Genomic DNA, 14,456 nt, shown 5'->3' with positions numbered 1-14,456 from the left:
AGGCGCTCCTTGGAAACTTTACAGGGCAGTTCTACACTGTCCTATAGGGTCGCTATGAGTCAGAATCGACTTGGCGGCAGTGAGTTTGGTTTGGTTTTGGTATTTTAATCTTTAAATAATATAAAATAGAGATTTTTAATTTCTCCACTTTGAGTTTATATCTAATTTACAGCTAAATTAGATCTACTTTAGATATCTAATTTAATTGCCATACAAACCTGACAAAAATGTTACTGAGGGTAAATAGAATAAAATGTGGATGGTGTCATGTCATGTCTGTGAGATAATTTTGCATTATACATCATGCCATAAATCATCTCCTAGGAGCTATGATGAAACACTTCCCCTTCCCCCCAAAAAACTAAACCCATTGCAGTCAAGTCGATTCTGACTCATAGTGACCCAAGTAGAACTGCCCCTTAAGGTTTCCAAGGAGCTCCTGCTGGATATGAACTGTTAACCTTTTGGTTAGCAGCCATAGCTCTTAACCATTATGCCAACAGGGTTTTCTCAAAACACCTCCATGCAGTACTAACTAGGACTTCCAACATTTTCTAATTGCCTTCTGAGGTTTCTTTAACCATTTCCTTGGAGTGTATCTATGTATTATAAAGCCTATATTGTAAAACACAATGTGATACTCTTTCTCATATGTTCTTAGGTGGTCCAGAATTAAAATTGTTAGACTTACATTTTTTTCAGCTATTATGGGCTACAGCTGCTTTTTTTTCCAAATGAAATACATGACACAGAAAGGTACAATAAAACATGTTAAGAACACAGTCATCTCATGTTAATATTTTAGACTGCTTTTTTGTTGAGAACTTACAGTAAGTCTTCCTTTTACTGGTTAAGAGTATAAAACAGATTTTAGAGTAAGGATATAAAAGAAAGGGAATTAAAGAAAAATAACAGTAGCTAAACCTCTAGTCTCACAGAACAGAGGGTCACCTGATTCCGGATAGCTTCTTCTCCAAAATCTATAAAACCAATAAATAAAAGAAAAAAAACCACACAGAAATCATGGCCTTTCAACATTTTCAGGGGACAGAGTACCACAACATTCAAATTTCCTCTAATCAGAGGAAAAAAAAAAAAGGAAAGTGAACAAAACTCTTGTTCCAGCCTACCACTGCATGCTTGTGGTGTGGGGAAGTAGGATAATCCTTAAAAAATGTCATTAAAAAAGAGAATGGAAGATTTAGGTGAAACACAGACATAATCAATTCCTGAAAAGAAAGAAAAAGAAATACAACAATAAATATCAAAATGCTTAACATGGATCGGGACCTAGAATTCATGCCACTGGGAAAGGGTTTGAATGGATGTGATTGATATCTACCAGAAGTGGCAGCCTCAGAGAAGTATTACTCCATAGGAGAAGTGAATAATAATGAAGCCATGGTGCCCAATAAATTGTGACTGTGTAAGAAAAGAAGTAAGATGGGGAAATTAAGGATCCTGCAAATACGAAAGAGAAAAAAAGACCAACTTTCTGTCATTTCCATCATCATAATCAATGCTATCCACAAAAAAAACAAAACAAAACAAAAAACAGTATAGGGCAGTACTAACAGAAGAGGGAGCTCTCTAGGAACCTTGTTCACAAAATACATAGGAATAGAAAAAACAGACCTCGTCCATACAAGCTTCTGTGTAAAAAAAAAAAAATATATCAGAGCATGTGAAAAAAGATTTTTGCCTAAACATCAAAGACTTGGAAAAAGAAGTGAATCGATCACATACACGTCAATCTATGAACCCTGACCATCAAACACAGAACTAAGGAGTTGACCTGAATGGCAGAAGAGTGAAAAACTGTACCCTGAAGCAACGACTGCTTCTGGAACCAGCATCCCGCAACCCAGCCTTGAGCCATCGCATTTCCCTGGTGCCAGAGTGGTGGGGCTTATCTCAGTTTACTGAGACAGGGAAGGCACAGGATGAAGCCCTAACCCCTAACCCTCTGGAGTAATATCGGTAGAGACTCAGCCAGCACAAGCAGGCTGCACACTGACGTGGCTGACAAGAGAACGAGCGACCACGGGGAGGCAGCGACTGTGTTTGGAGCCTGCAGCCAGCATCCCAGTCAGAAAACCTTGGCGCCGGGATTTGGACTGAATGCAGAGGAGCTGATCATGGCTTCCTGAGACGGCTTAAGCACAGGACGTAGCCATAACCCCCTGAAGAAACCTCGGTGGAAACCCAAACAGCACACGCAGGCTGCACAACGACATGGCTGACAGGAGAGGGAGAAATCACGGGGAAGAAACGGCTGGTTTTGAAGCCTGGAGTGCAGCGTCCCAGCCAGAAAACCTTGGTGCTGGGCTTTCGACTAGGAGCGGAGGAGCTGATCACAGCTTCCTGAGGCGGTGCAAGCATGGGACGCAGGCCTGACCCTCAGGGGCAATCTAAACCCAGCCAGCACACACAGGCTACACGCCCCTCTGGAATCTCAGATAAAACAGTCATCACCAAGCAAGACAAGTAACTTTGTGTATACCCTGCTACTCTCTCCTATCTATCTGATCCCTCCCCTCCCTGCCCTAGGGGGCTTCATTAACATTGGAATTTCCTGGTCCAGGGAGTGAAGTGCTTTGCAGGTTTTTTTTTTTTTTTTTTTTTTCTAACCATTCTTCTGGCCTGAGAGAAGCAGAAATTAACAATCCAGGCGGGGATAAATCCTTCCCTGACTTCCCCAAACTGGAATAATAATACAGAGCCAGCTCCAGCCAAGCATATGAGATCCACAGTCTTTGGCTTTCATCCCTACAGGGAAAAAGGTGGCTATTATAATGCAAAAGCAATTCTGATAGAGATCTGACTGTAATTATTTTAGAGGAGCAGTGGAAAGACAAGTTTTGGAGGTCTGATACCTCTGTACCTATAAAACAGAGCCGTCACTGATGCACAGCAGGAAGCTGAGGGCTGAAGCTCCACCCAAACCACCTAGCCACCTGCTAAATGGGTCTGAGTACAATGATGCCTACCAATCTTTAGAAGTACAAGCATTAGGTGCCTAAGGTACAGCTGCAAAGCTCACCCACCAAAGTGCTACAGAAATAGACACACCTACCCCACTGGCACATGGGGGTAGGCTGTCAGTATCCTGCCTTCCTCTGAGCATAACCCCTTGCTGCTACTAGAATCTGGTGCATACAACGATCACCACTACCCCTCTAGGTTAATAGGTGACACGGTACACTGCACACTTGGTAAACCACAATCAGCACACCTAAGCTGATTCTATTCAAGAATAGTGAATAGACTCTTAGGCTTATATATGTGGTAACAGCTCAAACCAGCTGGTAATAGGACATAAGTGATTCAAAGGCTACAACAATCAAGACAGCACAATCTAGTAGCCCATCTTGGTATACTGAAACAAAACAAAACAAGAAGATAAGACTCAGTGAGCAAATATAAAATAAATCATTACAATATCCTATAGATGGCTCGGAGACAGCAGTCGATATCAAATCACATAAAGAAGTGACCATGATTGCTTCTACAAATCCCCAAATTAAAGAATCAAATTTCTTTGCAAATGAAGATACAATCCTGGAATTGCCAGATGCAGAATATAAAAAACTAATATACAGAATGCTTCAAGACATCAGTGGTGACCTCAGAAATGAAATAAGGCAATCTATAGAAAAAACGAAGGAGCACACTGATAAAGCAGTTGAAGAAATCAAAAAGATTATTCAAGAACATAGTGAAAAAATTAATAAGCTGCAAGAATCCATAGAGAGACAGCATTCAGAAATCCAAAAGATTAACAATAAAATTGCAGAATTAGACAACTCAATAGGAAGTCAGAGGAGCAGAATCGAGCAACTGGAATGCAGAGTGGGAGACTTGCAGGATAAGGCAATTGACACCAATATAGTTGAAGAAAAATCAGATAAAAAAATTTTAAAAAATGAAGAAACCCTAAGAATCATGTGAGGTGCTGTCAAGAAGAATAACTTGAGCGTGATTGGAGTTCCAGAACAGGGAGGGATAACAGAAAATACAGAGAGAATAGTTGAAGATCTAGTGGCAGAAAATTTCCCTGGCATTGTGAAAGACGAAAGGATATCTATCCATGATGCTCATCGAACCCCATTCAAGATGGAACCAAAAAGAAAATCACCAAGGCATATTATTATCAAACTTGCCAAAACCAAAGATAAAGAGAAAATTTTAAAAGCAGCCAGGGATAAACAAAAAGTCACCTACAAAGAAGAATCAATAAGTTCAGACTACTCAGCAGAAACCATGCAGGCAAGAAGGCAATGGGATGATATATATAGAGCTCTGAAGGAGAAAAACTGCCAGCCAAGAATCATATACCCAGCAAAACTCTTTCTCAAATATGAAGGTGAAATTAAAACATTTACAGATAAACACTAGCTTAGAGAATTTGTAAAAACCAAACCAAAGCTACAAGAAATACTAAAGGAAATTCTTTGGTCAGAAAATCAATAATATCAGATAACTACACAACACAAGGTAACAGAAGAGAACATCCTGATATCAACTCAAATAGGGAAATCAGAAAACAAAATAAGATTAATTAAAAAAAGAAAAAAATGCTCAAAACATGGGATTATTGAAGTCATTATGTAACAGATACAATAATCAAAAAGAGGAACTAAATATACTAGGCATAGATTTTCCATATGGAGAGGAAAACAAGGCAATAGAGGATGATACAAGTTAGGTTTTTACTTAGAAAATCGGGGTAAATATTAAGGTGATCACAAAGAGGACTAACAATTCCATACTTCAAAATAAAAACCAAGAAAACCATAACGACTCGGCAAAAATAAATTCAACTACTATGAAAATGAGGAACACATGGTTTACAAATAAAAATTTTTCAGCAAAAAAAAAATAAATGGAAAAATGAAATTGTCAACAACTCACATAAAAAGGCATCAAAGTGACAGCACTAAACTCATACTTATCTATAATTACGCTGAATGTAAATGGACTAAATGTATCAATAAAGAGACAGAGAGTCTCAGACTGGATAAAAAAAAAAACATGATACGTCTACATGATGCCTACAAGAGACACACCTTAGACTTAGAGACACAAACTAAAACTCAAAGGATGGAAAAAAATACATTTCAAGCAAACAACAATCAAAAAAGAGCAGGAGTGGCAATATTAATTTCTGACAAAATAGGCTTTAAAGTTAAATCCACCACAAAGGATAAAGAAGGACACTACATAATGATTAAAGGGACAATTTGCGAGGAAGATATAACCATATTAAACATTTATGCACCCAATGACAGGGCTGCAAGATACATAATACAAACTTTAACAGAACTGAAAAGTGAGATAGACACCTCCACAATTATAGTAGGAGACTTCAACACACCACTTTCGGAGAAGGATAGGACTTCAGTAAGAAGCTCAGTAGAGGTGGAATATCTAATTGCTACAATCAACCAACTTGACCTCATAGACTTATACAGAACACTCCACCCAACAGCTGCAAAGTATACTTTTTTTTATAGTGGACATGGATCATTCTCTAGAATAGATCACATATTAGGTCATAAAACAAATCTTTGCAGAATCCAAAACTTTGAAATACTACAAAGCATCTTCTCAGACCATAGGGCCATAAAAGCAGAAATCAATAATAGAAAAATCAGGGAAAAGAAATCAAATACTTGGAAACTGAACAATACCCTGCTCAAAAAAGACTGCGTTATAGAAGACATTAAAGAGGGAATAAAGAAATTCATAGAATGCAACGAGAATGAAAACACTTCCTATCAAAAGCTCTGGGACACAGCAAAAGCAGCACTCAGAAGTCAGTTTATATTGATAAATACACACATACATAGAGAAGAAAGAGCCAAAATCAGAGAACTGTCCCTACAACTTGAACAAATAGAAAGCGAGCAACACAAGAATCCATTAGGCACCAGGAAAAACAAATAATAAAAATTAGAGCAGAATTAAGCGAATTAGAGAACAGAAAAACACTTGAAAGAATTAACAGAGCCAAATCTGGTTCTTTGAAAAAATTATCAAAATTGATAAACTCTTGGCCAGACTGACTAAAGAAATACAGGAAAGGAAGCAAATATCCTGAATAAGAAATGAGATGGGCCATATCACAACAGACTCAACTGAAATTAAAAGAATTATGTCAGATTACTATGAAAAATTGTACTCTAACAAATTCGGAAAACCTAGAAGAAATGGATGAATTCCTAGAAACACATCATCTACCTAAACTAACACAATCAGAAGTAGAACAACTAAATAGACCCATAACAAAAGAAGAGATTGAAAAGGTAATCAAAAAACTCCCAACAACAACAACAACAAAAAGCCCTGGCCTGGAAGGCTTCACTGCAGAGTTCTACCAAACTTTCAGAGAAGAGTTAACACCACTACTACTAAAGGTATTTCAAAGCATAGAAAAGGACGGAATAGTATCTAACTCATTCTACGAAGCCAGCATATCCCTGACACCCAAACCAGGTAAAGATACCACAAGAAAAGAAAATTACAAACCTATAACCCTCATGAACATAGATGCAAAAATCCTCAACAAAATTCTACCCAATAGAATTCAACAACATATCAAAAAAATAATTCATCATGACCAAGTGGGATTTATACCAGGTATGCAAGGTTGTTGGTTCAGTATTACAAAAACAATGCAATCCACCATATAAATAAAACGAAAGACAAAAACCACATGATCTTATCAATTGATGTGGAAAAGGCATTTGACAAAGTCCAATACCCATTCATGATAAAAACTCTCAGCAAAATAGGAATTGAAGGAAAATTCTTCAACATAATAAAAGACATTTATACAAAGCCAACAGCCAACATCATCCTAAATGGAGAGAGCCTGAAAGCATTCCCCTTGAGAATGGGAACCAGACAAGGATGCCCTTTATCACCACTCTTATTCAACATTGTGTTGGAGGCCCTAGCCAGAGCAATTAGGCTAGATAAAGAAATAAAGGGCATCCAGATTGGCAAGGAAGAAGTAAAAATATCTCTATGTGCAGATGACATGATCTTATACACAGAAAACCGTAAGGAATCCTCAAGAAAACTACTGAAACTAATAGTTCAGCAGAGTTTCAGCTTACAAGATAAACATACAAAAATCAGTTGGATTCCTCTATATCAACAAAAAGAACATCGAAGAGGAAATCACCAAATCAATACCATTCACAGTAGCCCCCAAGAAGATAAAATACTTAGGAATAAATCTTACCAAAGATGTAAAAGACCTATACAAAGAAAACTACAAGGTACTACTGCAAGAAACTAAAAGAGACCTACATAGGTGGAAAAACATACCTTGCTCATGGATTGGAAGACTTAACATTGTAGAAATGTCTATTCTACTAAAAGCCATCTATATATACAATGAACTTCTGGCCCAAATTCCAATGACATTTTTTAATGTGATGGAGAAACAAATTGCCAACTTCTATGGAAGGGAAAGAAATCCCAGGTAAGTAAAACATTACTGAAAAAAGAACAAAGTGGGAGGCCTCACTCTACCTGATTTTAGATCATGCTATACAGCCACAGTATTCAAAGCACCCTGGTGCTGGTACGACAACAGACACATAGACTAATGGAACAGAATCGAGAACCCAGATATAAATCCATCCACATAGGAGCAGCTGATATTTGACAAAGGCCCAGTGTCAGTTAATTGGGAAAAAGATAGTCTTTTAAACAAATGGTGTTGGCATAACTGGATATCCATCTGCAAAAAAATGAAACAGGACCCATACCTCACACCACACACAAAAACTAACTCCAAATGGATCAAAGACCTAAATATAAAGACTAAAACGATAAAGATTATGGAAGAAAAAATAGGGACAACATTAGGAGCCCTAATACAAGGCATAAACAGAATACAAAACATTACTAAAAATGACGAAGAGATAACTGGGAGCTCCTAAAATCAAACACCTATGCTCGTCTAAAGACTTCACCAAAAGAGTAAAAAGACCACCTACAGTCTAGGAAAAAATTTTCAGCTATGACATCTCCGACCAGCGCCTGATCTCTAAAATCTACATGATCCTGCTAAAACTCAACCACAAAAAGATAAACAAGCCAATTAAAAATTGGGCAAAGGATAGGAACATGCATTTCACTAAAGAAGATATTCAGGCGGCTAACAGATACATGAGGAAATGCTCTCCATCATTAGCCATTAGAGAAATGCAAATCAAAACTAGAATGAGGTTACTTCTCACTCCAACAAGGCTGGCATTAATCCAAAGAACACGAAATAATAAATGTTGGAGAGGCTGTGGAGAGATTGGAACTCTTATATACTGCTGGTGGGAATGTAAGATGGCACAACCACTCTGAAAATCGATTTGGTTCTTCCTTAAAAAGCTAGAAATAGAACTTCCATATGACTCCCACTCCTTGGAATATATCCTAGAGAAATAAGAGGCTTTACATGAACAGATATATGCACACCCATGTTTATTGCAGCACTGCTTACAATAGCAAAAAGAGGGAAGCAACCAAGGTGTCCATCAACAGATGAATGGACAAATAAATTATGGTATATTCACACAATGGAATGCTACACATTGATAAAGAACAGTGATGAATCTGTGAAACATTTCATAACATGGAGGAACCTGGAAGGCACTATGCTGAGTGAAATTATTCAGATGCAAAAGGACAAATATTGTATAAGACCACTATTACAAGAACTTGAGAAATAGTTTAAACTGAGGACACATTCTTTTGTGGTTAGGAGAAGGGGAGGGAGCGAGGATGGGAGAGGTCTATTTACTGATCAGATATTAGATAAGACCTACTTTAGGTGAAGGGAAGGACAACACTCAATACTGGGGAGGTCAGCACAACTGGACTGGACCAAAAGCAAGGAGGTTTGAATAAATTGAAAGCTTCGAAGATCACTAAAGCAGGGTCAGAGGTCTGGAGGCTCCGGCCTCAAGGGACATCTAAGTCAATTGGCAAAATAAATTCTATTAAGAAAACATTCTGTGTCCACTTTCAAGTACGGCGTCTGGGGTCTTAAACGCTAGCAAGCGGCCATCTAAGATGCATCAATGAGTCTCAACCCACCTGGATCAAAGGAGAATGAAGAACACCAAGGTCACAAGGTAATTATGAGCCCAAGATACAGAAAGGGCTACATGGACTAGAGACTACATTATCCTGAGACCAGAAGAACTAGATGGTGTCCAGCCAGAACCGATGACTGCCCTGACAGGGAACACAACAGAAAACCCCTGAGGGAGCAGAGGAACAGTTGCATGCAGACCCCAAATTCTCATAAAAAGACCAGACTTAATGGTCTGACTAAGAGTAGAAGAATTCCGGTGGCCTTGGTCCCCAAACCTCCTTTTAGGCCAATACAGGAACCATTCTCGAAGCCAACACATCAGACATGGATTCGATGGACAATGGGTTGGAGAGAGATGCTGATGAGAAGTGAACTACTTGCATCAGGTGGATACTTGAAACTATGTTGGCATCTCCTGTCTGGAGGGGAGATCAGAGGGTAGAGGGGGTTAGAAACTGGCAAAATGGTCATGAAAGGTGAATCTGAGAGTGGGGAGCGGGCTGACTTATTAGGGGGAGAATAAATGGGAGGATGTAGTGAGGTGTATGTAAGTTTGTATGTGAGAGACTGACTTGATCTGTAAACTTTCACTTAAAGGGCAATAAAAATTATTAAAAAAAAAAAACTTTAATGAAACCTGTTTTCAACAATGAAAAAAATAAAAACAGCCACAGAGTGGAAAAATGGCAATACAACATTGCAAATTGAATTAGATATCTTCATACAATCATAAAAAAGAACAAAAAACCCAAAATAAAATAAAAGATTGAACTGAAACAAGAGTTGATGGAACTGAAGGAGCTAATAGATGCTAAAAGTAGAGATGAACAAAATAGGCAAACTGATTTCATCAACAAAAATAAAGCACAAATATACAATATAAGAAACAAGACAAAAAAAATCCCATTGCTGTCAAGTGAATTCAGACTTGTTTGGGAATAATTATTGCTACAGAGGAAATTTTTTAAAAATTATGAGATTTCTTTCCATTACTTCATGCAAATTCTTTGAAAATAGAGAAAAAGGATAATTTTTAATTTTCATTTATTGTGCTTGATCTCAGTAGATGTTGTGTGTGAAATAAAATAATTTTTTTTTATGGAAGAAATAGAGAAAGTTACTAAGGCACTACTACTACACACACAAAAGAAGTCTCTGGGTGGCACAAATGGGGGAAGCACTTGGCTACTAACCAAAAAGTTGATGATTTGAATTCACCCAGAGGGGTCTTGGAAGAAGTGCCTAACCACCTACTTCCAAAAGATCAGAGCCATTGAAAACCCTATGGAGCACAATTCTTACCCTGAAACACATGGGGTCACCATGAGTTGGAATTGGCTTAGTTTTTGGTTTGGTACACACACAAAAATACATGCACATGAACCAGAATTTTACCAAACTTCTGGGGACTGGATAGTCGAATGCTACATAAATTGTTTTAGATCCTAAATAATAAAGAAAATATAACAAATGCTTTTCATGATATAAGTACAACTTTAATATCCAAACATGATATAATATCACAAAAAATAACTGTGGCTATTGATGCAAAAATCTTAAAGTCTTAGCACGGTGGCTCCAATGTTGCATTAAGGAAGGATCTGTCTACTTTTCATTGGCTTTTTGCTGTTCTTGTTGTCAGATCCAGTCAAGGTGGCGCCTGACTAGTGGCAACCCATGCACAGTGCAATCAGGCCCTTACGACTCAGGAAAATGTAGCCATTCTTTGGCATTTATAAGTTTTACTTATCTTGGAAAATTTAGCATGAAGGCTGGGCCTGCCAGTTGCAGGTCCTTTCATTCCCCCTTAACACACATTCTGGCCCAGATAAACAGAGGTCTGTAAATATGAGATCTCTAAATATGAGGTCTCTAAATGAAGTTTGCACCTTCAAAAAGAGATGTTTCGGTTATGCAGATCTCTATTTTATACTTAGATGGTTATACAATTTTCATGACACTTTCCAGGGTGCCATGCCCTAGATAGCCATAGATTCCAATATTTCTCCCCCATAAACAATCACAGACAAAGGGTTGGGTACATACTAAAAACATTTCATACATGAGGACTCTGGTTGGCAAACTCAACCAGTGTTTGCTAGTAGATCTGTTCCTGGCATGTGTGCAAAGACCCTTAACCAGGTCACAGTCCTTTATTTCCTTCCTGGGGATCCCTTCCTTAGCCTAAAAGGAGAGAATACTTTTAGGTCCAGTGCTGACAATTTCCTTTTCACTCTGAGCATGCAAAAATTTCCCAAACGCTTAATAAATAAAATAAATTTCTCATTTGAGGCTATTGGGATATGTACTGTTACTGTGTTTCGAAACATGTTGTGTTAACCATCCAGGCAGTGAAAAGACATCAGATCTCACTGTCTTAACTGGACCTCAGTTTCCTTTCCTCAGGTCTTTGCTCAGGTTTGAATGACACTTTAGTTATTGGAGTCACCATTTGCCTTGAACAAGTGCACTGGGTAAGCAGTAAATTACAGGAAAGAGAGCACGGTGACCTGTGGTGGACACTAGGGAAGGAGAGGACTTGCAAGGAGTGGTGAAGGTGTCCATCTGCATTTTTAGGAAGGATACATGACTTTTCAAAACAAGTTTATGTAAGCGAAGTCGAATGTTTTGGCAGGATTTCAATATGAGTTCTTTCTGCCTCCCACCCTGAAAAAGTTTCTAGTGCAACCAGTTTATTTAGGAAGTGTACGGTATAAACATAGGGAAGGGATGATAACTCTAGGAAATGGGGCAAAACACAAGGTTCAGAATTGTCTCATCACGGGGCCAAGACTGCTGGACTACACCACATCCTGAGTATCATTGGTTGAGGCCTCATCCTAGGTGACAGTAATTCCTCAGCATCTCTGGACTGCTGTTTATGAGAGCATCAAGGCTTTCAGCAGTTCTGGGAGAAAAAATGGCCCAGACACAGAGACACAATCAATCACTTGCCAGAACTCACCAAGAGTTTCAGTGGGTATGGGTGATGCAATGGCAACCTCTGCGACAGGAGGGGATGAGTGGCAGAGATTCTGTGGCACAACTGCCTATGCACAAAAAGGGATAAACCTGGGCATGCAGTTCTGAAAGAATTAAGGGAAAAGTTAAAAATACATAGTATACACACACACACATATATATAGATGCCCTGGCAGCACAGTAGTTAAGAGATTGGCTGCTAACCAAAAGCTCAGCAGTTTGAATCCACTAGCTTCTCCCGGAAAACCCTATAGGGCAATTCTACTCTGTCTTATAGGGTTGCTATGAGTGGGAATCAACACGACAACAATGGGTCTGGTTTTATATATATATATACATACACACACATATATAGAGTCAGAATTGACTCAATGGCACTCAACAATGACATATGTATATATATACACACACACATGTGATGTCTATTTATACAAGTACATGAGTATGTGTCTGTGTGTACGTATGTGTACATATACATATATTTTATATATATATATATATGATGTTGGCGCCATTGTGTCGGTTCCAACTCATAATGACCCTATGTACAACAGAATGAAACACTGCCCAGTCCTGCACCATCCTCACAATTGTTGCTATGCTTGAGCCCATTGTCGCAGCCACTGTGTCAATACATCTCACTGAGGGTCTTCCTCTTTTTCACTGACTCTCTACTTTACCAAGCATGATGTCCTTCTGCAGGTACTGGTCCCTTGTGATAACATGTCCAATGTAAGTGAGATGAAGTCTTGCTATCCTTGCTTCTAAGGAACATTCTGGCTGTACTTCCTCCAAGGCAGATTTGTTCGTTCTTCTGGCAGTCCATGGTATATTCAATATTCTTTGCTTCAGTGCAGTGAATTACTTAATATAGCCCTTATAGCAATAAAAGAAAATATAGTCTTTCTAAATGACATCAAATGACTAGGGGCTTAAGGCTCACCAAGGGGCTTGGTTAGCTTGCTACTAATGTAAATAAGGTGCTGCATGGCACCTTCATGGGTGTGGGACCATGAAAATGAGGTGTATGGAACCCTAATGAGGGGATTGGTTAATTTTGCCATCCCACTAGGCTTAAAATGAGCCACCCCAGAGGCTGAAAATGAGACCTCATGACCACCAAGAAAGAAGAGCTAGGAGTAGAGCAAGTCCTTTGGACCCAGGATACGTGTGCTGAAAACCTCCTAGACTGTGGAGACAGAGGGAGAGAGCTGTAACATCAAAGGTGGCCGGAGATGGTGAGGAGCAGTGGAAGAAAAATGATGGCAGCAGAGGCAGCAGAACCAGACCACCTGCAGGAAATGGCATGCTGGGTGTATTGACCCACAGAGAAAGAGTACAGGAGGCTTCCTGGTAAAGCAGGGTGTCTCCGAGCACTTGCACTGGAGCTAGGCTCACCAATCCACAGAGCTAGAGAGCTGAGTGCCTTCAGGCAGAGGTTTACTGGAAAAGTAGGGTGGCTCTGGGCACTTATTGGAAGAGCTGAAAAGAGCTTTGTAACACTTGCCTGAGCAGGACAGAGGCCAAGCGGCCAGAAAGAGACATGCCTGTGGCAGAGCTGAGCAGAGGCTGTCCTGATGAAGAACTGTATTTTCAGTGTTCCTGAACCTGACTTGTAACCTGCTACTTCCCTATAAACTTCATGATCGTGAGAATTGTCTTTGAGTTCTGTGTGGCCATTGCAACAAATTATCAAACCAGCAGAGAAGTAGGAAGTGCCATGAGAGGGATAGTTGGTGGCAGAATTGGTAAAAAGGTTGGAGGGTGGAGGCTTGTCTGACCTTCGTCTCGTAGGAATGAGCTTTGGGCTGTTGATCTTGATTCACCTTCCCCCTTGTGAAGTTAGAGGGACCTCTGCCACACCATTCTTACATTCACCAACACCTTATATTATGGATTGAACTGTGTCCCCCAAAATATGTGTCAACTTGAGTAGACCATAATTCCCAGGATTGTGTGGTTGTCCTCCATTTTGTGATCTGAGATGATTATCCTATGTGTTCTAAATCCTAGCTTTTATGCCTGTGGTTACGATCCTATATGGGAATGAGTGTCCATTATGTTAATGAGGCAGGACACAATCTACAGGATTATGTTGTATCTTGAGTCACTCTCTTTTCACACACAAAAGAGAGAAAAAAGCACAGCAGGGAGGGAACTCCTACCACCAAGAAAGAAGAGCCAGAAGCACAGCACATCCTTTGGACTTGGGGTCCCTATCTGGAGAAGCTCCAAGATCAGGGGAAGATTGATGGGAAGGACCTTCTTGAGATGGTCTCTAAATTCAGGTGGGACATACTAAAGGTCGTACTTTGGCTCTCTTGGACTTGTTCTAATTTTCTTCAGCTTCAACTTGACTCAC

This window comes from Loxodonta africana, chromosome 4, assembly GCF_030014295.1.
Source record: "Loxodonta africana isolate mLoxAfr1 chromosome 4, mLoxAfr1.hap2, whole genome shotgun sequence".
Taxonomy (NCBI): Eukaryota; Metazoa; Chordata; class Mammalia; order Proboscidea; family Elephantidae; genus Loxodonta; species Loxodonta africana.
Note: the sequence above shows the minus strand (reverse complement) of the source record.